This window comes from Grus americana, chromosome 1 (genome assembly GCF_028858705.1).
Source record: "Grus americana isolate bGruAme1 chromosome 1, bGruAme1.mat, whole genome shotgun sequence".
NCBI lineage: Eukaryota > Metazoa > Chordata > Aves > Gruiformes > Gruidae > Grus > Grus americana.
The window spans coordinates 205,110,686-205,138,629 of record NC_072852.1 but is presented as its reverse complement, the minus strand read 5'-3'; the positions used below and the strand labels follow the sequence as shown (position 1 = coordinate 205,138,629).

The 27,944-nt window shown below is 38.6% G+C and overlaps 1 long non-coding RNA gene across 1 annotated transcript; it reads right to left on the bottom strand.

Moving 5' to 3' along the window:
• Positions 1-2,112: 2,112 nt before the first annotated feature.
• On the bottom strand, positions 2,113-27,926 carry LOC129197460 (uncharacterized). Its single transcript, XR_008574330.1, has 3 exons — positions 27,824-27,926; positions 21,419-21,503; positions 2,113-4,063 (listed from the first exon to the last, which is right to left on the bottom strand). It is a non-coding gene; the product is annotated as an uncharacterized LOC129197460 (long non-coding RNA).
• Positions 27,927-27,944: the final 18 nt, after the last annotated feature.

Sequence of the window (27,944 nt, the reverse complement as noted above, 5' to 3'; positions counted from 1 at the left end):
ACAGAACATGAGGAAAAATTCTTGTGATAACTTTTGAAACAGAAAGATTTAAGCATTTAAACCAAGTTTTGTAATCGAGATGTGAAATTCAACCTTAAGGATATTTGGTCCCTTCAATGGCAAAACTCCCATTGTTATGATGGTAGGATAAGCCATTCAGCAATGCACACAGGCAGCTTTCACTGAGAAAAGGACTGGACATGTCGCTTAGATCGCTATTTTCCAGTGCTTGTCAAAAACGAGGACTGTCCAGCGTTCAAACACTGAGCAGACCAAAAGCAGGCTACTCTCAGCAGCTACATCATCCGATAAAATAATCCTGCTGACCAGAGGCAAAATAAAAACTTTGAAACTCTCCCTATGATATTATAAAGGGAAATATATATGCCTCTCTGTTCTTATTACACACACCCAGTAAGAACTATGTATTGCCTAGCACATATGATTTACAACATGGTGATCACATATTTTGTGAAATCTCAGTGCTACAAGACAGTTTCCTTGAATTATCAGAGACACTTTTTCCCTGGTAACATGCAACTATGATAGCTTCTTTTTCCCCCAAAATTAATGACATGAGTCTATGACCTAACTAAAGTAGAACTAATTCAACTCAGGACCATAACAGCAAGAAAATACACTAGAAGATCTTATCTGCAGATTTCTTTGAGAGACATCCAATGAGGAGAGCTAAGGCAGCTAACAGTGCAAACAAGGAAGCATTCCAAAATGAATAAACCCTCGATATTGCACATTAGCAAGTAAAGTAACGGACCTCTGGCATGAGACCTGGGAACATAATGAAGCTGGGCAAGCAGTTAAGAAGTGGAGTTATATTGTCTGAAAACTTGTGAAGATTCAGAAAATAATAAGACAATGTGAGTATTTGCTCTCCAGGAGTAGAAAGACCATTTTCCTGACAGCATTCAAGCAGGCCCTCGATATTTATAAAGTTACAGAATGGTGGAATTGACAATGAAAACGTATCTTGAAAGCACTGCATACTGAGACAGTATGCAGGACAGCATGTATGGCCTCTTATTCTTCATAAATAAGTTGAGTCACAGTGGTATTTGGGGCAGATTTTAGCTGATGAGAAGTAGACTCAAAGGTTTTCCTTGTACCAAGAAGGAATTGGAAGAAGCTGAAAGATGCAGGCACCAATTTAAGGACTTTCACCAGCATTCAGCTGTTCAGAGAGATTTCATTTCCCTCCTTGCCTGCTTTATAAAAATACTGTTTTTTTCTTTTATTATTCTAACATGAAGTAGCATCTTATAGCAAAAAAAGACATCAAATGCTATTGTGTAATACGATGGATTAGGTAACCTCTGGGTTTTTTAAGACAGCTTTCAAAGCTTAGGAAAAGGCAAGTGTTTTGGACAGGAAAGGCCCGATACTTTCACAAAAGACCTAGTATATCAGTGGGTTTGGCCTGCTTAATAAGTATCTTCTACTCTGTCAGTTGTGCTGTGATTTTTCAATGAAGCTCAAGCACCTTTTTGTGATTACTCTTATGTGAAACAGCTTGAAATTTTTAGATGACAGTATCAAGATCCATTGCATAACTGAAATACTAACAAAGTGTAATAATTCACGGAAATAAATTATAACTCAGTTTAGTTAAAATTCCTTTACTGCTAATCAGTATTCACCTGGGAAAAATAGTTTCTGACCCTAATCTGGGTCAGAAGTCAGGAGTTAAAATTCTAAGAGTAGGTTATGACAACTGCATGCATGCACACACAGAAAAAACATGCATGTAATAAGTAGATAATTTCTAGCATATTTCCTTTTAATCATGAGTACCTCCAAGACGTGGATCATCTATTTTCATACACCAAAATGCCAAACTCTAATTTGGTTTTTTTTCATAAGAAAACTCCACATTTAGTCTCCAGAAGGAGGAAAAAAAATGGGTTTCAAGTAAATATACAGTAGTCTAGGACTTGTGTCTGAAGAGATTTGAAATAAATTACTTGATTTTAAAGGATGCCAGTACAAACACCAATATTCCTTGTAGAATTTTGTTAAGCAGTTCAAGCAGATTTCACACACCAACTTACACCGATATACAAAAAAACAAAGTTCCAATTTTTATTAATATGTTGAGGAAATATAAACAGTAACATGTGGAGGCTTGTATCACACTAACCATATTAGACTACCAGTTCAATCACATCATAAGGACCCTGAGAAGGACAATTCCTAATTCACTTATTTCTGAAGTCTGAATTCTTTCTCATCTGTACGAGGCTAACATTTTGATGATGACTGGAAAAAATCCCAGTGTCTGGTTCTGAGAAATACAAAAATAGTGCAAATACTGTTGGCCTAAGGAACAATAGAATAACACAAACACTCTTTAAGTACATTATAAGGTGTGATATTTAAATAGATCAGCTTGTTATGTTGTTAAAATCTCTAATCCTTATTTGTTATAGAAATATGTTTTACTTGTGTTAACAATAATCAAATATTAAAGGAAAAATCTTAATGAAGTCTGTGATGCAAATGATGCATAGGTAACCATGATATTTCTGGAAAGGGGTGGAATATGTGCCTGAAGATGATAGAGCATGCGAATAGAGGACTTGTTATCTTGTAAAAACGTCCTTGTTAATTTATACAAACTTTTTAGAACTGCTTGCTGGTTATCTGTGCTCTCATAGCCAGCGATAGACTCAGACAGATGCAATCAAGGAGATAGCAATGATTTCATCTAAGTCTATATCAGAAGCCTACAGTTGAAGCATCATGACACATATAATTTTTATTTCCTTATGTTGTCTTGTCACAGGGCAAACCAACTGCTGTCAACACATTTAAAGCTTTTTAAGATGCTTGGAGTGGGATCCCAGAAGGTGATGGGACCCAGATAATGACCACTAATCAGCTTTAGGTATGGGGATAGTCGAAGAGATTGGCCTGGGACTATTAATGCAAGAGGCTAAGTTAGAAAGCAATAAATAGCAAAAAAACAACAGTCCTAGCAAAGGGCATCCAAAGACATCCAGCACTGCACAAAAAGCTATGTTCAGGATGGAACAGGTAGATGTAGATGCCAGGCAACTAGTCAGCACTTGGGCACATGGATAGGTTGGAGTGAGCGTCTTGTTCCGCTAAGTCAATGGTGCCAGTTACAGCTGGAACACAGGGCCAAAGACCACTACACTCATCCTGCTGAAGTAAACACATTTTAGATTTTATTTCAGTGAATAGTGTGGTTCTTGTCATTAACTCACTGTAAATTCACCCAAAATGGGTCTCTATTTGGTCTCCAGACCACTGTTTCCATCACTGCTCAAGTTTGCTTCTGAGATGGAAGATTTTTTTACGGTCAATAAATTGAAAAAATGTTGCTAAACGCTATTGAGTTAGATCAGAATAGTTCAGTTGGGAGGGACCTACAACAATCACCTAGTCCAACTAACTGACCAGGTCAGGGCTGACAAAAAGTTAGAGCATGTTATTAAGGGCATTGTCCAAATGCCTCTTAAACACTGGCAGGCTTGGGGCATTGACCACCTCTCCAGGAAGCCTGTTCCAGTGTTTGACCACCCTGTTGGTAAAGAAATGCTTCCAATGTCAAGTGTGAACCTCCTCTGGTGCAGCTTTGAACCATTTCCACACCTCCTGTCACTGGATCCCAGGGAGAAGAGACCAGCACTTTTCTCCCTACTTCCCCTCCTCAGGAAGCGGTAGAAAGCAATGAGGTCACCCTTCAGACTCCTTTTCTCCAAACCAGACAAACTCAAAGTTCATAGCCACTCCTCACAGGACATGCCTTCCAGCTCTTTCACCAGCTTTGCTGCCCTCCTCTGGACACATCCAAGAACCTGAACATCCTTCTTAAATTGTGGGGCCCAGAACTGCACACAGTACTCAAGGTGAGGCCGCACCAATGCTAAATACAGCGGGATAATCACCTCTTTAGAGACTGATGGCCTTGGCTAGAGAATGATATTAAAGATGCATTATTCCTTCAGCTGTTGTTGGACTTTTTCTTCTCCTTTTGCTTCATTTCAGATTTTGGGAAACGTAGTAAGGGGCCTTCCTCTGGCTGCCTGTATGGAGAAGAAAGATAATCATTGCAGGTCAGATTAAAATATTAATACATATAATGCAAATCCATGCATCTAAAATGACTAAATATGATATGTGATTTCTTACTCACACTGCCATATAAATATCCTGACAATCCTCTTTTTCTGGAACAATAATGGCATCTTGTGGATAGTAAATTATTTTTTTCTGTGAACAATTGAAGAGAGAAGTCTAGACTACATTCAGTATCTATTCACGAGGTTTAAGAAATACAGGCAACAAAAAGTTTAAGCCTGACACACATAGTTCAAGATTAAATTTTTACCTGCTTTCATTTTACTCACACAGAGTTCTAAAATAAGCCTAAAGGGTAATATGGTTTTGGAGACAGTATAACAGTATTATCTCACAGATAATTAAAGTATATTTTAATCATAAATCATCCACATATTCAGATTTATGCTAAGGCAGATAAAATTAATAATTCAAATGCCTGTACTTTAGGATTTTGGAAGGCTCTTTTGTGAAAGTTTAAAAAACAGTCTTGAATTCTCTGTCTTTGAGATTGGGAGTCATTGCAAGTAAGACAGGATACAGCAGTGTGAACATTGCTGGAAACATTGGCACAATAGTTTTCTCTCTGTGTCCATGCAAGCTACTGTGAGGATGGAGTTCCATATTTAAAAGAAATACTTTGATAGATTGAAAAGACCTAGAATACTAGTATTTTCACTTGTTCCCTCTGTTTTTCTCCTCTCATTTTCTCCCTGCGTGTATACAATAATTAGTCACCATTGCTGTCTTATATGTCTGACAATACATATTTTCTTTAGTAATGAGTTAAGTGACCACCCCAGCCATTTACCATTTTGCAAATGCCATGTTACTATTCCTCTCTTTTCAACTTCACAAAGTAGTATTTCAGCACTTCTGAAGTTCTAGTCCTATTGATTTCCTTCAAATTGAACCATAAGAGAAGTACATATTCTTTCAAGAAAATATGAAGTGTGATAGCTGATCAATAGTTTCGGATCCTGAAAGCTGTGGAGATTCAGACAAGGCCAGTGTTTATACCTGAGTACAGAAATTTGTGCTACCAGTTGTCCACAGTAACAGAACTGTAACTTAAGCCTCTTATGTTCCAGTGTTTATAGATGCTGTCAAATTTAAACAACAGAATTTATCCCTCCAAAAATGCCTCTAACTGCACAGTAACCATATTAGGAGCATACAATGGGGTGCATGAGACGGGAATAAATCACTAGAATTGGTATGCTGGAATTGAGACTTCACTGGTGGACAACTTAATGCGAGAATGGAATACCAACTGATATGGCTATCTACAATTTCTTTTAGATCCATAATTTTCACCATGTCATTAAGGGGCCTAAAAGATGTGGATTCTGTCACCATGACCACCATGTCAGCATCCTCAAAGATGAGTACCATTGTGCCAAAACCAACCCCAAAACAAAACACCACTTGACACTGCCACAGTCAGAAGTTGAAAGTAAATTGATGTTACATTGCAGTTTAAAGACCAGCCATAGCTCTACAGACATTAGTGAGGCTTACAAATCTGACATCTGAGTCAGACGAAGTCATCACACAAACACACTTCAATGAACCAGAAATGTATCTAAAAGCAGTATTTTAAAAATCTGATGATACAAGTTTGTCAGGTTTCAGTACTGCTGAAAAGTGTCTATGCTTTCCCAGAGCCATGGTTGCTGGTATGAACAACAGAAATGTGAAATTTCCAAATATGCTCTTCATCTGTTCAATTTTTGAATAATTTTGTCTTGTCTTAAAACAAGCAGGATCTTACTCTAATTGTAAGAATTACCAAAGTATCTTTAGTGTGTGCCAATATTCTCTTTAACAAGGAAAGTTATAACCTTGTTGTATCTATAAGACTATCAAGGAAAATTTCATATATATACGTGTTCATAAATTTTAAACAGAAGGGCTTTGATAAAATAAAACCTGTAATATTTTACACTTCGAATATATCAATCATTTTCCATGTTTAACACTTAAAAATAGTTCAGAAAGATTTTAATGGTGATGTCTTTTCACACTACTAAGCAGTATACCTTCACTGTATGCATACTCCAGAACCACACTGAACTGTCTATCGCACAGTGACCGATCGCATTAACTTCTTTTACTCTCAGGGCCTATTACTCCATCAGTAAAACACAAAGCAATTTAGATTTCCCCCTTCTACTCATACGTTATAATCAGATTGGGTAAAAGGGAAGGATACTCTGACAGATCAGTGAACACCAGTGGTGCAACTCTTTACTCTCCCCTAGCTACAATATTATGTTACACATTTGGCTTCTCCTTGCTCCATGGTTTTAGAATATCAGTATGTTAAAATCGTCATTTTTTCCCAGCACACAGATTAGCTTCAGTAACATAATGTTGTTTGTGCCCTGGAGTGGGGAAAAGAGATATGATGTCAACCAAAAGTGTTTTAATTCCCATACAAGAAAATGTTTTCTTTCTTTAGAAACATCTTTAAGTTTAACTAGCACTAGTTAATTTTTTCCCTTTAAAATTGTTCCATTTTACACAGCCATAAACTTTAAATAACGTTAATAAGGAATTCCTTCAAAATCCAGAAACTCTGCTGGATGATGTAACTCACATTATCACATCAGGTTTCCCAAGCTTAAACACTTTTGCTTTGCTGGCTGCCTGCTGACTGTGACCAGTAGAGGGCATTTTAGGACTGAGTTATGTGACTACAAAACGAAAAGACTAGCATTTCTATCACAAACAGTAGTTTGCTCACGTTGGAGGAGAGTATGTTTGAGAAGCTTAATAAATATTACAGTATAAATTGTAGTGTTTTCAACATAAACGTCAGATCCATAGTATTTAAGTAAAATGTCATATGTGATATTTACTTTATTAAGAGCTGTTTTCAAACTTGTTTATTGTGCATACACTGAATGACTGTGAAACTGATGTTTAGACAGTTAAATGCAAAGGCACATTAAAACTTTATATAGAATACACTTACAAAGCAAGAGAAAAATCTGCACAGAAGTCAAAGGCTGAAAGACTTCATTTTCATGAGCAAAAGGCTTATTTCAGCAATATTAACCATTTATTTACATGTTCTTTACTTTACTGTGAGATTATTTATATGTCAGGTTAAAACTGGTTTTACATATTGGCTGATTAAAACCACATCATAAGTTTATATTTTCTTAAATGATACAGTTCTTCAGTAATACCTTGTGAGTTTTAGATGTGGTTCTTCAAAATTACTTGAAAATCTGAATTGAATAAATATGATAAGTATAATTCCCCAATTTCTACAAGTTAGCACAAATGGGAACAAGTGCTCAAAGTGCAGCCTTAGAGGCTGGTTTTAAAAGGTGAACGCCCAAATCTGTTTGCCTAACTACATGCTCTATTACACCAGCTGGGCTTTTCAAACGTGGATATTCAGTTACATGCCTCGATTTCAGCTTATGGTTCTACTAATGGTGCTTGTGCAACTTTATGCAGTCCATCTGGAGTCTCAAGCTACAGACTCAGCGGAGTCGGCCACAACTGTGCCCTAACTAACTGCTTCCTCAGGTTACAGATTTTAGGGTAAATGACAGAGTTTCCACTGCAGTTTCCACAAGCTCAGACTGAGGACAGAGGAGGGACTTCACTAGTAAAGTGATATGTGTGCTCTCAGTGTACAAGGATATTGTCTACCAGGCCCTGGGTACAAGGTTTAGCCCTGGAAGATAGTCATCGTATCCCTTCTTTAGCCATCTAAGATGTAGAAATTGTAATATGACCTACTTCTCTGTGGTTGTCATCTTCCACTGCATGACAAGCCACCCTGTCAGAAGCACACATTCAGGATCATTCAGAGTTTAAGAAATGGTACTAAACATGAATTCCCACACGCAAAGTATCATTCTGGAGAAGAACAGAATTCAAGTTGCAAACCTTCCTAACTTCAATAAAATTGTTGGGTTCTCCCTCCTTTCCCCATCTACTTTTTGGAAGAGAAACAACAAAATATTTCAAGTTTTCATCACTGTAATTCACATGAGCATTTAATATCAGATGTGCAGCAGTATCCTCTCCTCTGGTGAGATAAAAGGCTCTGGAACCATAACAACTGTGTGGTGGCCACAGTCCTTGGCTGCACTGCTGGCTGGCAATTATTTGGTGAGGTGAAAGTAGCTATATAAAAGAAGAAAAGTTTGTGACCTTGCTGAGTTTTCTAAAGAAAAGTACAGTTTTCCAATCTACATATTTCCATATAGTTTACCACCAAGAACCTGAAAAACCTGTTCTCATTTAAATCTGTCATGAAATAATACTACTTTTGGCAAGGCACACTCCTGGGGGGAATTCCCAGTCAAATGAGCAGAATGATATTGATCTAATGAAAACTATAATGATAATTACAGAGAAAAAAAATAGAAAAAAGTGAAATGGCTACTCAAAAGTGTACATGCCTGACTTTGGGGGAGAGGTGAAAAGGGGGGGAAAAACACCCCCAAAAATATATATCAATCAGGTTTTTCTCCCAGGGTGATCTGACTAAATGAGGAATCTCCTTAAGGTCACCTTCAAACTCCACCTAAACATTTGCCAACATTTTCAAAGCAAGGCCTACACCGTGTCCTTAAATCACCAGCACAGGAAACTCAATATGGATTTTCAGTCATTTCAAGTGACAAGAGACCATGAAGTTCAAAGCACTGGATGAAATACTGGTTTTCTGAAGCTAAACTCTAGAAAAGTGATTGTGGTGAGATAAAGACCTCTCGGGTGTAAGCTCACCCCACATCCAACGCATCTTAACCCCTGGCTGCCTGTGAGAGGGACTGTCCCACTCCCTGCACGCACTGTCTGTGCTTCTTTCACATCAAGTCTGGTGACCGCGATACCAGAGGGTGAGCTCCAGCCACCCCTCGCTGGCAGGGAGCAGCAAGAACAGGCTGCCCCATGAGGGAGGATAAGCAGGAGCCAAGGGTGACCATAGTACATGGAGTGCCCTCACCAAAGATCCATTTTCTCATTGCTTTTCCTCCAGCATCTTACCATAGAGAGGGAGAAGGGCTGAGACTTGAGAATAAAGAAAACAGGCACTTTGTGTGCCTGCTGGAGACTGGCACCTATCCATCTCCTGAGTATTCAACCACCATGCAGGCATCAACAGGGTCGTAATTCTCTTTTCAAGCTGTGGGGCCAGAGAGGCGTTGAGGTCAACAAGTCCTGCCAAATCACCTGATGCATCTTAGGATGTTATTGATGTAAATGCTTTCATACCAGGATGTACTAGTTCTGCCAGCAGGCATCTGTTTTCCTTGGCAATTTAGATCCTCACAAGTGCCTACTCCTGGACAGAGGTTTTATCTAAACCCAGGTGCATGAGAATACAGGGACAGTACAAGTATCTACCCACAAAGCACATCCTCAGGGAAATCAGACCATCACTTCCTGCTAGAAATCCAGCACAGCCTCCAGCTGGATGATACCACTTTCTTCACCTACACCCAGATGGAAAAGATCAAGCTACTCCCATTTAGATCACATCTGCATTTTTTTCCAAATGTCTCATAGCTCACTCCTCTAACAACACACCAGCCTTCTTCACAGACTACGTACTGGTGTCTGTAGTCCTCTTGGCAGTCAGGGTCAGCCTCCTGGCTTTGTAACTGCAGACTGCTGGAGGACTTGGGCTTCACAGCAGCCTTCAGAGTGCTTTGGGGTGAGAGGAGTGTGCTCCTGTTAGCTCAAAGGTCAGGAGATGTAAGGAAGGTGGATGGGCACCAGGCTCTTGCCTTGACTATATTTAAGGAGGAGGGGAAGCAGACACTAGGGGCTTGTGGCAAGAATAACCAGAGCTGGAGGTCTTAGATTCAGCAAGGCACATGGCTGTCCAACTCTGCAGAGGAGTCAGGAGATGTGGGATGAACTCTGGACCTTGGAGGGCTGTCAGGGCATTTTTGTACAGTTGTGCATCCAAATCTTTTGGGAGCTGGACTGCAGAAGGTACTCAATTTGGATGTAAAATGTATCTAATAAACCAAAACACAATACAAGGAGAAAACTTAAAATCAAAGGTGCCAAGTAACTCTGTGTAAAGGTTGTGTCCCCTAACAGGGTGCATTCAGATGAATCAATGAGATCCTATTTCTCAGGAATAAATCATAAAGGTCTGTTATCATGTGGCTCATAATTCTAACACTTTCAGCAGAGAATGCAGTCACCATCTACATCAAGAGGAAATTCAAACCATCTTATTTTGATCCACCAACATTTCCCTCTACCATGCCAAAGAGGCAGAGGAACAAAGCAAATGAGGAATCTCCACTCCTTGCTTGTTGTGGGGAAATAAATGCATAAGCCAGAAATAAAAACTGGAAAGTCTGAAGATATTATAGCAATAGAGGCCATAAAAAGCAAGCTAAAAAGTTTTGTATTTCTTAAATGAGTCAGACTTCTTGGCAGCTTCCCATGTAAGTGGTGAGGCCCAAGACTGTTTACCTCATAAAAGAGCAAGCAGGTAAGACTGTGTAAGTGATGATTAAAGATAGAAAAAGCCCAACATGAGGTGGCAGCATGGGACAGTCAAAAGCAGCCAGTCTCAGTGTAACAAAAATATAAGGCAGATAGCCAATGCAGACACTGAGTACACAGAGGTTCAATGACTGAGCATCACCAAACTGGCAGTGGTGCTTCAGGTCTGTACAAATACGCAGAACTTCAGTTGGACTTTGTTTCTCCATGTGTAGGAATATGTCCTTATACTAAACATAGCATTGGGATACCAAAGAAAACAGAAAATGTTCAGCATGTAAACCAAAAGCAGCAAAATCATGCCAGCACAGCAGCAATTTTATATACAATTACTGCAGCATATTACAGGTTTGGTGGCTGAATCAGCAGAGCTTTCAGAATGGAAAGCCATGAAATGTAAATCTGCGTAAAGCTTATTTGCTGTCCCACATCGCTTATTTTCTAGAGCTATGAAAATCTGTTAGTGAAGACATCTGTAAGACACGTTGTTAGACATAGGGTTTTGTTTTATGGTGTGCTTTAATTTTATGGTTCTAACTTTTTGGTTTTCCATGGTAAAGATCACAGAGCAGTACACTAAGAAAACTTCTTTCTTGTGGTGGTCCCTTTTCCCTGAATCATCCCCCAGAAAATGGGAAAAGTGTGTATTTTTTTGGTAAGTGGTATACACCTCCATGGAAAAATCCCATTGTTTGTTAACATCGCAAGAAGGTGTGACATTCACTATATTAATGTAGCTCTTGTTGTAGGTAATATTACAAAAACATTTATAAATGTCCATAAAAAACCTATAAATACTGTAATTTCAACAGAGTAAAATTTTCTCCTCAATGTAAACTATTACTTGTTTATAAACTTTCTCCGAAAAAGTTCAAATTAATTAAGATGAAATTGTGATTTTTTAATATAAAATTAGAAATTAATCAATCAGAAACTGGAGATTCCAGCCTGAAATAAGTTTAACACACACACCCCAAAAAAAACCATCAAAAAACAACCTGAATTTAGCGATAGCTAAGCAGGTTCAGATGTTACGGTTTTGCATTCATACCAAAGGAAGTAACATATCACTGCAGCTGATGTATGTAAAGCTCAAATGAACAAGGTTCCTTAATATAGCAGTAGAAGCAGTCATGTTCCCAGTTTATCTTGTCCAAGGGTCATCTTTTATATTTCCTTGAGTCAAAAAATAATTATTTTCTTTCCAATTGGTGTGAACTGTTGTCTGTATTCACCTACTGCATTTTTCTACTGGTGATCACTGGTTTGATACATACTGGCCAAGCCGATTCACTTTCAGAACTTACCATCTATCTTATTTAATTTAAGGAAGTGAGAAAATGCCAACAGCTGTAAAAAAGGGATTACCTGAAACACTGAATCTAATTTAACAGGATTATTTTCTCCCCCTGAATTTAGCAGATAACTGTCAAAACAGTAATGGCACTAAAACCAGTTTCAGGCACAGCGATTCTTTATAGTTCTGCCTGATTGTTATGGCAAAAGAAGCAGCAAACTCCCCAGAGTTATAAAAATCACATGATTCTTCAACAGGAGCCTACACTTTTTACATTATTTTTTACATAACAGAAGCCAACACCAGCTTGACTTTACTTTTCCACATAATCTATCCTTTCTTCAATATAGGATATATTTGTCATCTTTTCCATGTTCTTTTTTTAAAACAATGAAAAGCAATATAGTATCTCACCTAAATCACATGGGTTTAGGATACATTAAATGAATTACAAACATTAAAACCATAAAGATATTTTGAGTAAGCTTTTTTAAAACTACCTGGAAAATTACAGCAAAGGATTGTGTGTGTTGTCACTACAATGAAAGGAGAGCTCACTACCTTAGCTTAATTTCCAGAAACTGCAAGTAGCAGGATAAAAATTGAGGTATCTATATATGCTGTTTTAGGAAACCTAATCTAAAAGCTTAGATGCTCCTTAATGCAGGAAGCACCTACATTTTACCAGTGAAGTTCCCTATGGTGCTAAACTAGAAGATGCCCAAGTCAGTATTTTGATGTACAAGTCCTATAATGCAGTTTTCAAATCTCTTGCCTAAATTAGTGCTTAAGTTTCTTTCAGTAAAATTTTCCATGGATCGCTGGTTTGGTTTCCGCACATACCCAGACTATCCATTCGCATGGCAAAGCAGGACTATAGTTGCTTCTGTGCCAACCCTTATGGAAATAATCAGTCACGTGGTTTTTAACAACACAGATCAATGGTTCAGCTAAACTAATGCATCAGAGTAGTCCAACTTTATTTCATTTCCCCTCATTTCCTGGCACCGGTGACATTTTTGTAGGGTTATTTCTATGCAACTGTCTCTTCCCTGATCCCCTGGGGTCAGATGAAGCTGAGGGCAAAGGAAAGGGCAGAATCATGCAGCTGTGGGCAGGGAAGAGCTGGGACCTTTCTATGGCCCTAGCTGCACTTCAGCTTAGATGCCACACTAACTATACTTGAGTATTGCACTGTAGACTTGTGTAACAGGTACCAACCAAATCAAGTGCTGTACCAACACAGTAAAACTAGTCCTTTCATAAAAAAAAATAAGAAAAGACTTTTTTTTTCATTTCTTAGGCAATGTCAGTTCAAACTGACAGAGTATTTTCTGAAAAGTAAGAGTATCCAGACTTCCAAGACCTGCTCAACTTAAAAGAGTTTTAAATTTTTAACCCCTAACGCAACTCTCCCATCTTCCTGAAGCTGTGTTACAACCCCGCAGCATACACACACTATTCCAGACATCCTGCACAAGGGGATTTGATTTTGACTTGCACTCCATCCTGTTCTGTACATTGCTTTCAGGGTCACTGCAGCATTTTTTTTCTTGTATTTGACACGTGATACATGAAGCATCCTGAAAAGTAGTCCATGAACTTCTTACCCCAGCAAAATCTGAAGTTTTTTCTTCAGTCTGAAAGCTTTACAAAAGGGGTAGGAAGGTCATCTGTACCTATTTATTCCTCAGAATTACTGTAGAAAATGCTAACTATATCACAAGTAAGCATTTCCTAATTTTAAATGCTAGTTACAGTTTGAATCAGCACAAAATGTATCCTTCATGGGATGAACACCCGCATGATTAAACTGATTCCAGGAGAATGAGTTGTTTTGTAAACATATGATAAAGCAGATGAGTTAGATCCAGGATTGTTGTTTGCTTGCATTGTTGTAAAGCTTACAACCATTCTCTTGTAATAAGCATCCCACGCACACTAGCAATGAGGAGACAATCCTTGAGTGAAACAGTTTATAGCTAATGTTAAATTGGAGAAGTGAGAATAACAAGATTATAGCAAGTGACATAAACAGATACGGAAACAGAAGTCTGTGTTGTTTAGTTTGCCTAAGGAGAGTTGAAGATCTACTCCAAAGTAAAAGCAGGTACCATCATGCCCAATATTTTAGATGTGAATTAAACCACTGTTAAGGCACAAATCGACATGGAAAAAAATATCAACAAAAGTAAAAGATCCAGTTGTGAAATGAAATTAATAGTGGAGGGGGCAGTGATACACAAGTAGGGTAAGATGAGAAAGGTAACAGCTGGAAAACAAGAGATCTGCAGGTGTGTGAAGATACTGCCAACTCAGCATTCTGCCTCCCCACATTTAAGGCCTCCAATCCAGAGAGTGAACCCCAACAAAACATATGACATGATAGAGATCAAACCTCAGGCAAAGATGTTTAAGTATAACGAAAACAGTTGTTTGTGGGAGGGGAGGTAAAAATTCCAACGTGAAGTAACTTTAATGAGTTTCCTGTTAAATAGGTAGATGATGTGACCTACTTCTGCCTACAAAGTTCCCAATCAACATTTTGTGTTCCACATTACATACCACCAGAGACCAAGTCCAGGACGTCTCCTAAACTGTTAGAACCCACAGACAGGCTTTCTCTTTGGACTAGGCGAGAAAGCCTGTTGGCAGAAGCACTGCAGATTGGTGTGTTTCTTCTTGATTTTTGGATGAGAAATACTGTTCCTTTGGCATATGTCCATCTCTGGTTCTGCTTGGACTCTGTCCTGTCTCTCTGCCTCAGCAGTCTGAAGCCATAAGGCCGCCCTTTCTTTTGAAAAGACCTAAATTATGTGGTTGGAAGATTCTGCTGCTGCCTGGAGAATGTTGTTTCATCATGGGCATTACTGTTTCATTCAGACCTCAAACTGGTTTTCCACGTTTCTGTTATCACAATATGGTATGATTATGGTTCTTTTTGTTTGCTTTATGCAATCATGTTTTTCATAAAATAGAACCTGTTCTCCATTAAAAGGGAATTACATCACTTTATTTAAGCAGTTGAGTGAGAATTGTACAATTTATCCCTAATACTAATCTAACGCAGGATCATGTTAACATAATCACTAACTTTACTGAACTGCCTATCAGAACAAGAGAAAAACATGATCAAGAAGCTGTATCTCTAAATCTGAACTCAAAAGATATGAGTTAGCTCCATTCTCTGTCGCAGGCTTCCAGTAAGACCTTGCTTGAACAAGTCATTTAAGTCACTCAGCTCTTTTTCAGAATGGTACCTTACTTTCTCACAGCACTGATAAGGCAAAGCTGGGTCTGTGCAGGCTGACTACCTACTACAATCACTCTGCTTTTTTCTAATATCCTGCATGACAGATATTATCAAAGCACAGCAGTCCGGCTTTCAAAAATAGCATCTCTAAAGCTGTATGATCCTTATAAAAGACATTTGAACTTATTACACAGTAGCGTCTAAGAGATTTCCAGACATGAGCCTAGGATAAAAGAGCCATTAAAAATATTTGTGTTGCATAAGTCAAAGACACACTAGTAATTACACTACAAGCTTGCAAGTGTACAGAATAAAAATTTAAATTATTAAAACTATTAAAAACTTTACTGCTAGATACATGCACAATAGGGAAGAGTTCAGTTACATATGTGATTGTAGTTTTTTAATTTCCTAATCTTTTAAATACATAGATAATGGTAATGCTTAAAAATGTTTTCTTGAAAAGACAGACATAACTTGCTATCATGAAACTCCCTGAGTGCACAAAATCCTACCACTCTTCTCATGACCTGTGAACACAACTTAAAGCTCAGCAGGATTTCTTCCAAATCAGGGTTCCCACTCCTCTGCATTAGATTGAGATGCAGAAACTGAGTGATAAAAACTGAACAGCATTTTTCTTCAAGTGCACTGAATGAGACCTCTCTCTGAAGTGGCAAGGATGTAGGAAGAGGAAACATATTCGTTTGTTCTAGATACATAAGGTTAACTGCTCACTTTCAGAAATCAGTAAAAATCTCTCTCTGCCACGGCAACCAACTGTCCTTACAGAGTTTTAAGCCACAGAAAATTCTTCATCTGCAGCAACTGAAGTACTTGGACGAAAGAGTTTGAGGTATTTTCTCAAAAGAAATTAAATGACAGAAACATTGAACAAATCTTAATATGTGGGGAAAATATACTTTTTATTCCAGTAACATAGTGACTTCAGCTCAAAATGACAAACTAAGCCATCTTTGGACAAAGACAGGTTACTCAATGAGTATTTGGAGTTAGAAGGACAAGACCAAAGTAAGAGATGTTTAACAAAGCTAAAATTATTAGATTCAAAGCCCACTGAAAACAGTCAGAACTTCCCTTGATATCAATAGACTTTCAGTTAGGCCTAATTAAGCTTAACCTTTGAAAAGATGGCCAAGAACTCATAGCCTTGCAACACAAATGTTAGGATTTCAATTATGTTTTCAGTTCTTATTGAAGCTGATAAATTCCTCATGGCTAGGAGCTATCAGTAGGAGAGAAAATGGGACAATTCAGAGAGATGATGTAATCTAGAGATATCATACCCTGAAAAATAGGACCTAGGAGGAACCTTGGGAGATTTTCTACTTTACACACAATTGACATTACTTACGGATAAGGATGGACTAGACAATTTTCTATGAAAAAATGCAAGTGGTCCATTATTTATAGCTTTTAAGAATAAATGAGACTGTTCCAATATTTAAGTATCCTTATCACTAGCCATTTTTCTAGCCTAACCTGAATCTCTCATGCTGCAATTTAAACCAATTACCTTTTGTCTGTAAAACAGATACTCCCTCCTCTTTGAAGTAGTCTTGTACACCCCTCAGTATTCTCTCTGTATAGAACACATGCTACCTTCCTTCAACCTCCCCTCTTGTTTCCTAGATGTCTGACCATTATCACTGCTCCCTGCTTATCTCTCTCCCCCTAGTCCACATCCTTCTTGAAACACCATACCTGAAAAGAGGACATAGTCCAGCCCAGAGCTTATTGTTACAATGGAGCTGCTACAAAATGTGCCTTTTTGCAATGATACAACATTGTTAATTCAAGTTCAGCCCGGGAATCTGCTATAACCTCAAGATTTATATAAAACTTCTATTTACACAGTTGCTCGTTATCCTGTACTTGCATATAAGCATAGCATATTGCACTTACAAGTTATTGAATAAATAACTTTTTCCAGGCCTTTTTTTTTTCCCCAGGCCACTTCTTCATTGGATCTACAGACCACTTCTCAATACATGTGCAGAACCTTGCACCTTAATGTCATCTACAAATTTAATAGAAATATTTTTTGCTTAAAAAGGTGGATTATTTTTGTAAACTGGATGATATAAATCTGTTAAGTCTTTTGAACATATAAAGGACTAATTTTATTTTAGAGAGTAGTCTTGTCCTTCATAGCAGTATTTCTTTTAGATATGGTTCTGATCCTGGGAAAGAATTAAAAATTATCTTTAGGGGGTGATCATTAAAGGACAAATGTTATTATTCTAATGAAACAAAGATTGTAAAAGTAGTTGAATAGGGCAAGAGTCTTGAGGAAAGTAAATTTCAGCAAACAGGGAGATGGTAAGTAAAGTCATTTTCTGAAAGAATTTGAAGAAGAAGGGAGTACAGGTAGGATAACTGAAAGATTATTTTGTAAACCAAACTATTCCACAGCCAAAGACAGATAGTAGGAGTAGCAGAGACCATTATAGCTGCATTGAGAGCTCTTCAATAGCTTGAAACAGTGAAGAATAAATCATACTAAAACTGAAAGCCAGGATGAACATGAGACCAAGGACATAGCGATAAAAGCTAAGATGTGAGGGGATGTAATGTGGCATAAAGGGTTATATGAAGAAGTTTTAGAAGTAAGAAGTAACAGGAAGACAAAGGGAACAGTGAGGACATTTTTGAGAAACAAAAGATGCTGAGAACGTGAAAATACCTACAAGATGGCGTATTAAACCACTGGCATGGATCTGTCAAGCATGGAAGATATTCAGCCAGTTTAGTTTCCTTTTTTCGGCAGAATAAGTGGCCTAATAAATAACAAGGTGCAATAAACTTTGACATTAGCATAATTTTTAAATGTTAGCCTGCACTGGCATCCTAAAGCGCAAGATTAATGAGTCTCAGCACCAGAAGGGTATACAAGCAGTTGGAAAAACTTTTTCAAACTCACTTTCAAACAAGTAGTTTTCAGTAGCTCCCTGTCATGTGGGGAGAACATTGCACAAGTCCCAAAGAGATCTTTCCAAATTCCAATTTTCATTTCTCGAAAGCAGTCATGATGAAATAGAAAATACTGTTGGTGAAAGGACCAGAATTTAAAATTATTTTGACAAATCAGTAAGATAACTAGCTCCATTTTACTGGGTTTGGACCAAATAGAAGAACAAAATCATGTGCAATTGTGAGAAAATAAAATACAGAATACAGAAAATACAGAATGAGAAATATTTAGGCAGATGGTAGGGACAGAAACAGGCTAGAGTTACAATCATTTATATAGTGATGTCCTTCCAAAGAGCCATCTCCTTTTAGGATGCAATAATGGGAATGATAACTAATCCTACAAATTTGGGTTTGGTGAGTCCTGATGGGAAATTCTGTATCCGGTTTAGGAACTACATGTCTAGCAAGACACTAGAGAGAATTCTAATTAAAAAAAAAAAAAAAAAAAAAAAGCAAGAGATTTCAAAAAGAGGAAGAGTTTTTGAAAAAAGAATGAAAGGCTGTGAGTTAGTTTGGTCTAGAAAGGAAGATGGAGGAAAAATGGTAAAAATGTCAGAAAAAAACCCCATAATCAATTGTTCTTGAGTTCTTTCTCAGGGATGGTTTAGGTACACTTGATTGAGCCTTAGAGAAGAAATTCATACTATGTGCTCCCTTTGATCCCCTCTAGCCTTAAATTTCTATATTTTTATGGGAAAACACACTGCATTAAAAACATGGGGAAGAGAAGGATGGGAGAGTCATTACAATAGACAAATTATACAATATTCCTTTTCGAGTACTAGGAGGAGAGAGCAACAAAATACATAATCTTTACCAACGTCTAATTTAACTTTAAACTTCCAGATTAGGAGCATCTGCTTCCTAGGTAGCTCTCTTCAGCCAGTACCATTCGCATAATTACAGTGCTAAACAAGGACCACATGCAAGCAACTCTACATTGAATAGCAAAATAGACTAGCAGCAACTTCAATCACCACTTAATTTCCCATGGCTCTGAGCAACGTCAGTTCTGTAGGCCATGTGTACTATAGGTTGAGGACAGACTTAAACAGGTATCTTCTCTCCCTCTTCTCCCAAATATGGGTTTATCATTGAGTGATGCTCCATTTCACATTACTGATATGAAAAATGAAATCTGGATTGTTTTAGGTCATAGCAAACTTAATTTCAGTGCTTCCACACTATTTTCCATTTTGGATCTTTATAAACTACATGAAGAATTACCCACGTTAGCTATAATAGCCTAATTTAATTTTTTTTTAGATGTGTGACTTGTTTATTTTTAAATATGTTTGTAATATACATGACTATCAATACATTTCTGATTATACACTTTATGAAACTGCTACTAAGAAAAAGCACTTACAACAAAAAATGTGGGGTTTTTTTTAAAGAAATGAAAAAAACCAGGACTTCAACTCAAACAAAACAAGTTACCCTGCAGATTATAGTACAAGGAAACACAGCTATTCCGCTATCTACAGGAGGGCTACCCTGTTGTTCCCTTAATGTAATGAAAACATTATGAATTAAACAAAAATTGAAACACTGATGAGAAGAGGACAGAGTTCAAAGAAAGTGCACATTTCCCTTGTTCACATGAAGATCTATTGTGCATTCATCAATGGAGCCATGAAAAACAGACTTCACTTACTATTCGATTTGGTTTTATATTAAAACAAGAAGTACTTTCCTACTTTTTGGCAGTATACACTTCAATATCTTGGAAATTACAATGTAACTTACATATTTCAGAGAAAGAAGGAAAAACCCACGTCATAGCAGTTATCAATTATACAGAAAATGGAAAAAATGCTAAAAACAGAGTTCCCATATAAAGAAAGAATAAGAATATGTTTAGCTAAAATATTCTTGCAGAGTTTAATGTTGCGTTATATGTCTTTCATGCATTTTGAAATTTACTGAAATAGTTATCTCTAATTCATTCCAGTACAATCATTTTGCTGTAAATCCTCACTGCTATCCTGCAATAGGTATGTTAGTAAACTTTAAAGTGTAGACAAGTTTATGGAAGTAACTTGCTTCTGGCCCGTTAATCTGTCTCACTTTCCCTACCTGTAAGAAGAAAAATATATTTCACTGCATGTATTTTGTTCTGAACCTGACTCTAAAACACTCATAGTCATAGCCTGTGTCTTTCTCCCTAGGACTGCTACTCAATGGCTTTCACATAAATTGCTTGACTAGTTTTTAGAGAAGAATGGGATTAGAACACATCCTTGTAGGCTTTAATCACTAGGCACAGAAATTATTCTGCCCTTATATACCATTAAAAAAATACCTTTTTCTTGGATTCAAGCAGATTTCATAAACTCAAAACTACTTAGCCCTGTCAAGACCTAAGCACTTCTGCACATGCGCAAACAGAGCTGTTGGTAACACAGAGAATTAGAAAGGCATTCAGGTAAACAAATTCTTGATTTAGTTTCTGGTTTATCTACCTCCATAAACCCATATTTAGATCAATGAAAAAGTACTTAAGATTTACTTCAAAATGGCATTTGTTAGGTATGTTCTCAGTCTTGAATTGAGTTACTTTCTAAGTAAACTTTTCTGTAATTAAAGTTAGTTTTCAGGGAAGAGATCGCTTTTGGTAAACGGTAGTTCATGTGTCATCCAATATTTCTATCACAGTGTTTAACTTGGCCAAGTCCAGATTTATCTTTCGGAACTGAATCCAGCCTTTTACTTGGCAAAACGCTTTCACTGCTTTATGACTGCCAAGAGGCTTGTGAGACTTGCCCTTTGGATAGGCATTTCAACTGTGTCCTGCCCACACGACGAAGTAGCAGCAATTGGTCCACTCTGCTTGTTACACGTACCCGTTACCAAGAGTTGTTACTGGAGTCAGCTTGTTTCTCTTACTTGTTCTGCTAGGGTGGACCCAGCAGATCTCAATGCTCCCAGAAAAAAACAGATGACACTGTATCACAAAAAGACTTCCTTATCTTTTTTTCCCCAGTCATCTGCTGAGTCAATCTAAATGCAAGGTTCATGCTAGAGAGTACTGAATGCTGAGGACTTAAATCTTCCAGTGACTGGGAACTAATGTGATACATTGAGGAGCTCTTGGCCCTACTGGCTTTTGTGTCATCTCTTACTGACAGACATAGCAAGGATAAATTAGTCTCTTTTTCCACTGAGTTAAACAGGCTGCAGGTTACAATTACTACTTCCAATTTACAAATTGTGTGGTATGAAGATTAGTCAGAAATTAATAAAGACCTTTCCTTTAAAGATCTTACGTGCCTGCAAATCATACTATGAAATTACCAGCTGGAGAAAATGATGCCATCTCACTGCCCTGTATTTGTAGATCTGGTTCTGCTCCTGAAAACCAAGAAGCATAGCAAAGACTTAAAGCATGATCCTCTAACAGTTGTCATCTCCTGATGTCTGTTATCACTACACAGTATGGCTGCAAGTGCTTATCTATCTAGTTTCCATACAGTGGAGGGTCATAAGATGAGGAAGACAGCAGAGATGTCTCTCCACTTTCCCCTCTTGCTAAGCTTTCTGTGGCATCCCTTCTACCATGACCTTCCAAAGCGACTGAGCTTCTGTCAGGAATCTTCTGTTATTCCTGCCTCTCAATGTCTATACAGTTGGCAGTAACCAGAGAAATCCACTTTGACCCAAACATTGTATAAAGGTGCTGAGCTGAATATATCCTGCCTTTCAGCTCATCTAGCACCACATAATCACCCAGTTCTGATCTGGTGCAAACCTGCAGCCAGTTGACTAAGGGCAGGACCAAAATTTGCTTACATCTGCCTAAAGCCTGTTTATTCTTTCATGTTCAAAATGATACGAGTGACAAGGCTACTGAGGATGGTGCCTACTTAGGGAACCAGATTCTGGATGTGAAAGAATAATTTTGGAAACATGTTAAAAATTAGTTTCTTGCTTTTCACCTTGATGATGATTTTTAGACTCCTATTGTTTACTTACTCATATTCAATAAACTACAGTAAATAAAGTATCTAAGTTACTTCCAGGCTAATACAGACAAGAGGCTATAACAGAATCCCAGAAAAGAATACATGAATCAAATTTCAGTTAAGATCCTACATCTACTACCTCTCAGATGTTTTGCTTCCTGAGTGAAAACTAAAGCATGGGGGTACTTCTCTATAGTATACAGACACGGAGAGTGAGCCAAAGACTTTTCATGCTGAGTGGAGCTCCCTAAAGCTGTCAAAAAGAAATGTGAGACAAGGCATTGTCTGAAGTTTCACCCTTCTAGAGCTGGACACCGTAAATCAAAACTGCTAGAACCTAACATCCAGCTTTCCCACTTTGTAGGCAAATGCTTTAGTTACTAAGATATATAAATGAAACTGTCAGTCCTCATTAACTTGTGATTAAGCTGCCACATCTACTGCTTCATGTAGAATGCTGAGTAGCCTTCATCTGCTCAGTCACTTGTACTCTATCAATCCCATCTGGGATTTGGGAGCTGCTTGTCTAAGTGTCTGTAACTCACATGGTTTTAGGCACCTACTTCTTCAGGTAAATGCTGTTTTGAGCAGAAGGCAGAACCACAGCCAATTAGGGAATATTCAGATTCGACAGAGAAGTACCCAGGAGGCTTAAGCAAACACTGCGTAAGAGCTACTAAACATGATTTTTAATTTCAACTTTGAACTTTGCTGTTTGAAGCTTCTCCAAACCACTTGGAGCTAGCTCATATATTAAAAAGACTACAATTTTTTCAAGAAATATTATTGATCTGTAATTATTGCTTACAGTCTGAAAAACTGATAGGAATGCACATGTGAGTAGACCTTTGTGCACAGAGACCAATATCTCATGATAATATGATCTGTACATACTAAATTACATAGTTTGGCTTCTAAACTATGATTTTGGCTAGCTACTCTCCTCCTCTGACAATGTTAATTTGCAGTAAAAAAACTCAAAACAACAAAACAAACAGAACCCATTGGCAGCTGTATCATTTAACAATCAGTTAACAACACAGAGATTGTATTCCAGACAGAGTAGTATCACTTTCAGCTTATACGTACAAGGAATTATGAAACTCAGACTTACTTCCCTGGTTCATTTTTATTTATTTTCAATTACTATTTTTTTTAATTTATCACTGCTAGCCAATATAAACTTAGCATCTAGAATCTTAATTTAATAAGGAGAAACTGAAAACTTTTAATGGCATTTACCCTAGCAAGTTACTGGGCATCTTGACAATTCCCATGAAGAAACCAATGGGAAACTTAGATAAAAGAAGATCTTTAGACAAGCTAAAACAAATTCAAATACTCTGTAAATAATTGCTTGAATGGGGTTTTCTATGCTATTAATATTTTCTGTGCTATATAGGTGCAGAGCTAATCTTGTACCCTTGAACAGTTCAAGTGGACTTACAAGCATCAAGTGTCCTTGCATTCTTTTGCCTATAATCCCACACTCTCTCAAGGGAAAGCAGTAGTTTTCAGAAGACAGAGCAATGCCACACAGCTCTGTAAGTAAATTTCCCATAATTGTGTACATTGAGGCATAAGAAATAACAAGGAAGTTGGCAGAGTCTCCATTCTAAAATATTCCCCTCTAGGTAAGAGACACTCACGGTCCTTGTCTGCATTGACTGCTAAATTAACAGCATCTAACAGAGCTAGGTAGAGCCCTAAAGTTGAGGACTGCACGTGTAGCCATTTCCTCACTGTTTGAGTAGGGGACTACACTGCAGACAGCAGTACCAACACACACCTCGCTTTTCCTTTTCCCAGGCAATCTAGCTAGTAGGACTGTGATAAGAATATGCCCCAGGCATCCTCTACAGTCAGAGTAGGGCCATTGACTGGAAATTATAGCTCAGTGTTTACACTTAAGATGAAGGAGAAATCTACAGTAATTGATCTGACCTCGTTAACATGTAAGATTTTAGGACAAGCTTAGAATAACAAACATAGAAGTGGATGAAACAAGACAAAGCTCCCCAGGGTTCAGTAAAAGAAAAAGTATCTCACTTTTCATTCATGTCTTTACAGCTAGTGATAACATCAGGCTCACTTATAAGAGCCTTCTACTTAAGGGACTGATGTTTCTGCCTACTTAGGTGTCTAAAGGAGTTCTCATTTAGTATAGTCCACCCTCTTCTAGCATACTGCTAGTTTTCAAGGGAGAAGCTTTTTGGTACATCTAAGCTTCTCCCCAGTTTCTCTCATCTTTTGAAGTCCTGAAAGCTAGTGTTTCTACTAGGGCCCTGTACTAGAATCTTCTCAGGGAAAAAAAAGAAAAAAGAAAAAAAAAGAAAAAAAAAGAAAAAAAGAAAAAAGGAAAGAGACAAATACAGTTATTTCCTGCTCACTATAAAGCTTGGACCATTTACACTTCCCAAATGTATCTTCAAATACCTTGTTTTCTTTAGAAAGCAACAAATTACAGGGTTCTACCTAACTCCAACACAAAACACATACTAAGACTTATTTTTTCATCAAGACTTTTTTGATAGTTAACCTCTGTGTCGGTGTGCCAAACCACTCATTTACCAGATCCTCTTCCAGATGCAGCCATAAATGCTCATTAAGCTCACAGGCTAGATATAAACCTTTTCTCTGCCAGTGGAAGATAACGTAGGGTTGTGTTTACCTATGATCACATATTGCTTTATGAAACAAAGATCATTCTTATCTATCTTCCTTAAAAAATTTTTTTTTCTGAGAAAAAGGAATGACAGTATATGTGAAGTAGTGGGATTTTTACATGGTATTTGATACACTGTATGCTGGGAAATTCTCAGTTAAGAAAGATGTGGATTATTCTCAGAAACATATGGAACCAGATAAATGGGTAATGGTTAAGTTACTTGGAGGGAGGATGTCTGGCTGGAGGGAAATTCTTAATATATATTGCTGAATACACTTTTAGTATAGGTCTCATTAATATTTCCATTCATGATTCTGATACTAAGAGCAGCAATGTGGTTATGGGACTTCTGAAGATGAGAACGTTATGTAGTAAGAAGTGAGTCATCTTGATTACCAGAATAATTGCTCTGAACTAAAATGCTAAGTACATGTTTTTGGGACCAACGAATATTTCTGCTCTCACTTTGCAATCTGCTGGTTGAAAACAGAGGAAAAGAAAGATCTAAATGACTTAGTGAGGCCACAGAAATCATTTGGCTGTGAAACAGACCAATACAATCTTCATCAAAGGTGTTTCTAGTGCAGTAGCGTAGTCATTAATGTGGCTGAACAAGGTCTTGCATATGATTTCAGTGAACTATGATCAAGTAAGATGAAATCAAACTTACAGAGATCTAGACAAGAACTATAAGAATGAGGAAGGAAATGAGTATTTTATAAGAGAAAGCTTTATTTAGCTCTCGTATGGAAGGTTTAGTGACAACATTATGGCATTCCTGCACATGGGTCAGGGCAATCCCAAGCACAACTACAGGCTGGGCAGAGAATGGATTGAGAGCAGCCCTGAGGAGAAGGACTTGGGGGTGTTGGTGGATGAGAAGCTCAGCATGAGCTGGCAATGTGCACTTGCAGCCCAGAAAGCCTGCATCATCCTGGGCTGCATCAAAAGAAGCGTGACCAGCAGGTCAAAGGAGATGATTCTCCCCCTCTACTCTGCTCTTGTGAGAGCCCACCTGGAGTACTGCGTCCAGCTCTGGGGTCCTCAGTACAACTGAGTCCAGAGGAGGCCACGAAGCTGATCAGAGGGCTGGAGCACCTCTCCTGTGAGGACAGGCTGAGAGAGTTGGGGTTGTTCAGCCTGGAGAAGGCTCCAGGGAGACCTTAGAGAAGCCTTCCAGTACCTGAAGGGGCCTACAAGAAAGCTGGTGAGGGACTGTTTATCAGGGAGTGTAGTGACAGGACAAGGGGTAATGGGTTTAAACTAAAAGCTGGTAGATTTAGATTATATATTAGGAAGAAATTCTTTACTGTGAGGGTGGTTGGAACAGGTTGCCCAGAAAAGCTGTGGAGGCCCCATCCCTGGAAGTGTTCAAGGCCAGGTTGGATGGGGCTTTGGGCAACCTGGTCTAGTGCAGGGTGTCCCTGCCCATAGCAGAGGGGTTGGAACTAGATGATCTTTGAGGTCCCTTCCAACCCAGGCCATTCTAGGATTCTAGGATTCTAGAACTAAACCAAATAAACATGGTGGAAGACAATCTTTTCAGCTACAGATAACACTGAAGGAAGAACAAGTGTGCCTAAAATGACTCTATGAATATATGTAGGCTGAAAATTAGGTTTTTAATAATCAGAAAAATTCTATTTAAAACATCCTTCCAGCAGTTCAACTGGATTTTAAATTATTAGTTTACAAGTGAGATTACATGCTACTCTCTGAAAAAGCAAGGAAATAAACTTGTTAACCCAACAGTCCTTTCCAGTCTTATTCTTCCTGTTATTATGAAAAGAATTTGTCTCAGGCAACATGTTGATGAGCAGAGTTTTGCAATCACTGTTAATTAAAAGTTTTCAATGGGTCTATTAACATCGACAGCTAGCTCAGAGATTGTCCTGTGGGCAGGAAGTCTCAGCCTTGTGAAAACAGAGAATTACTGTTTTTCCACTTTAAGAAATTCTGCAGGCCATATGGTTAAAAATTACAGCCTCTTTTCTGCATTACTGACACTCACAAAAAATGTATTGTGAAGATGAAGCAAGTTTTGACGAATGGTTAAGTGTGAAGAATGCAAATTGCATCAAAGAAGTACAACAAGCAACAGGTTTGAGCCTTCCCCCATTTTTTGTGTTAAACTGTGTAAATATGAAGACTGTGAATGATTGGTAGAAGGACCATGTGCACAGCTAACAGAGAAGCATCACTGTCCTCTTGAAAGCTATTTTTGGCAAGCGGTGGGCTATTCTGAAATAGAATTATTTTTATGGCCACTCTTGATGGTTGTTTCCAATGGAGTTATTGCTGACTGGAAGGTGTGTTTACAGACAGCTCTCCTCAAAACCAGTACTACATTTGTATACATGCTTGCATACTGACGAGGTATGTCTGGAAAAACCACTCCAGATAAACATACAAGAACCATACAAAACACTTCTGTTTACTGAGATAAACCCACTCACACACTTGGAAAAACACAGCTTTGCTGTAGTAACCAGGCTTGCAGTTTCTTCATGCTCCTCTTTAGGATGGATTTGGCTCAGCTGTATCCCTTCATTGCAACCAAGTGCCACGACAGACCACGGGTGTTCCCATCTTTTGTATTTCCTTGCTCTCCTCCTGCTTTATGCTTGGCTGCTCTCTCCTCTCACTATCCACCTCCCCTGGAGCAGTGCCCTGCAGCAGGCCTGCACACAAACACCAGGCTGGCCGACCAGGGCTGGGCTGGGGTGTCATGGAAGGTGCCCTGGCAGAGCAGCCATGGTCGCGCTGGCCACCTCAGGCCCAAGTACCAGCTGCTCCTCCAGCTGCAGCACCTTGCTGGCATGTCCCTTCCCACAGCAGAGGTGGGCTCCTCTCCTCCACGCCAGCTCTGACATAAACCGGCCTCCTTCATGTGTACGGTTTTCAGCACCCCTGAGTCTCCCTGCCCCTGAAGTGGATCCTCCTTACCCTTCCCTTCCCTGCCCTCCTCCGGGTCTCCCAGAGCCCCAGGTAAAGCAGGAAGCCAGCGGCTGCCCTCACAGGGCCGTACAGGCCCTCCTCACCTCATCCCGAGCCAGGCCGAGAGGAGGCCGCAGCGGGCCTGTCCGCGCCGCCGCTGGAGGGCAGAGCGCGGAGGGGCGGCGGCGAGCGAGGGGCGGGCACTGCCGGGGCCGCATCCCCGGC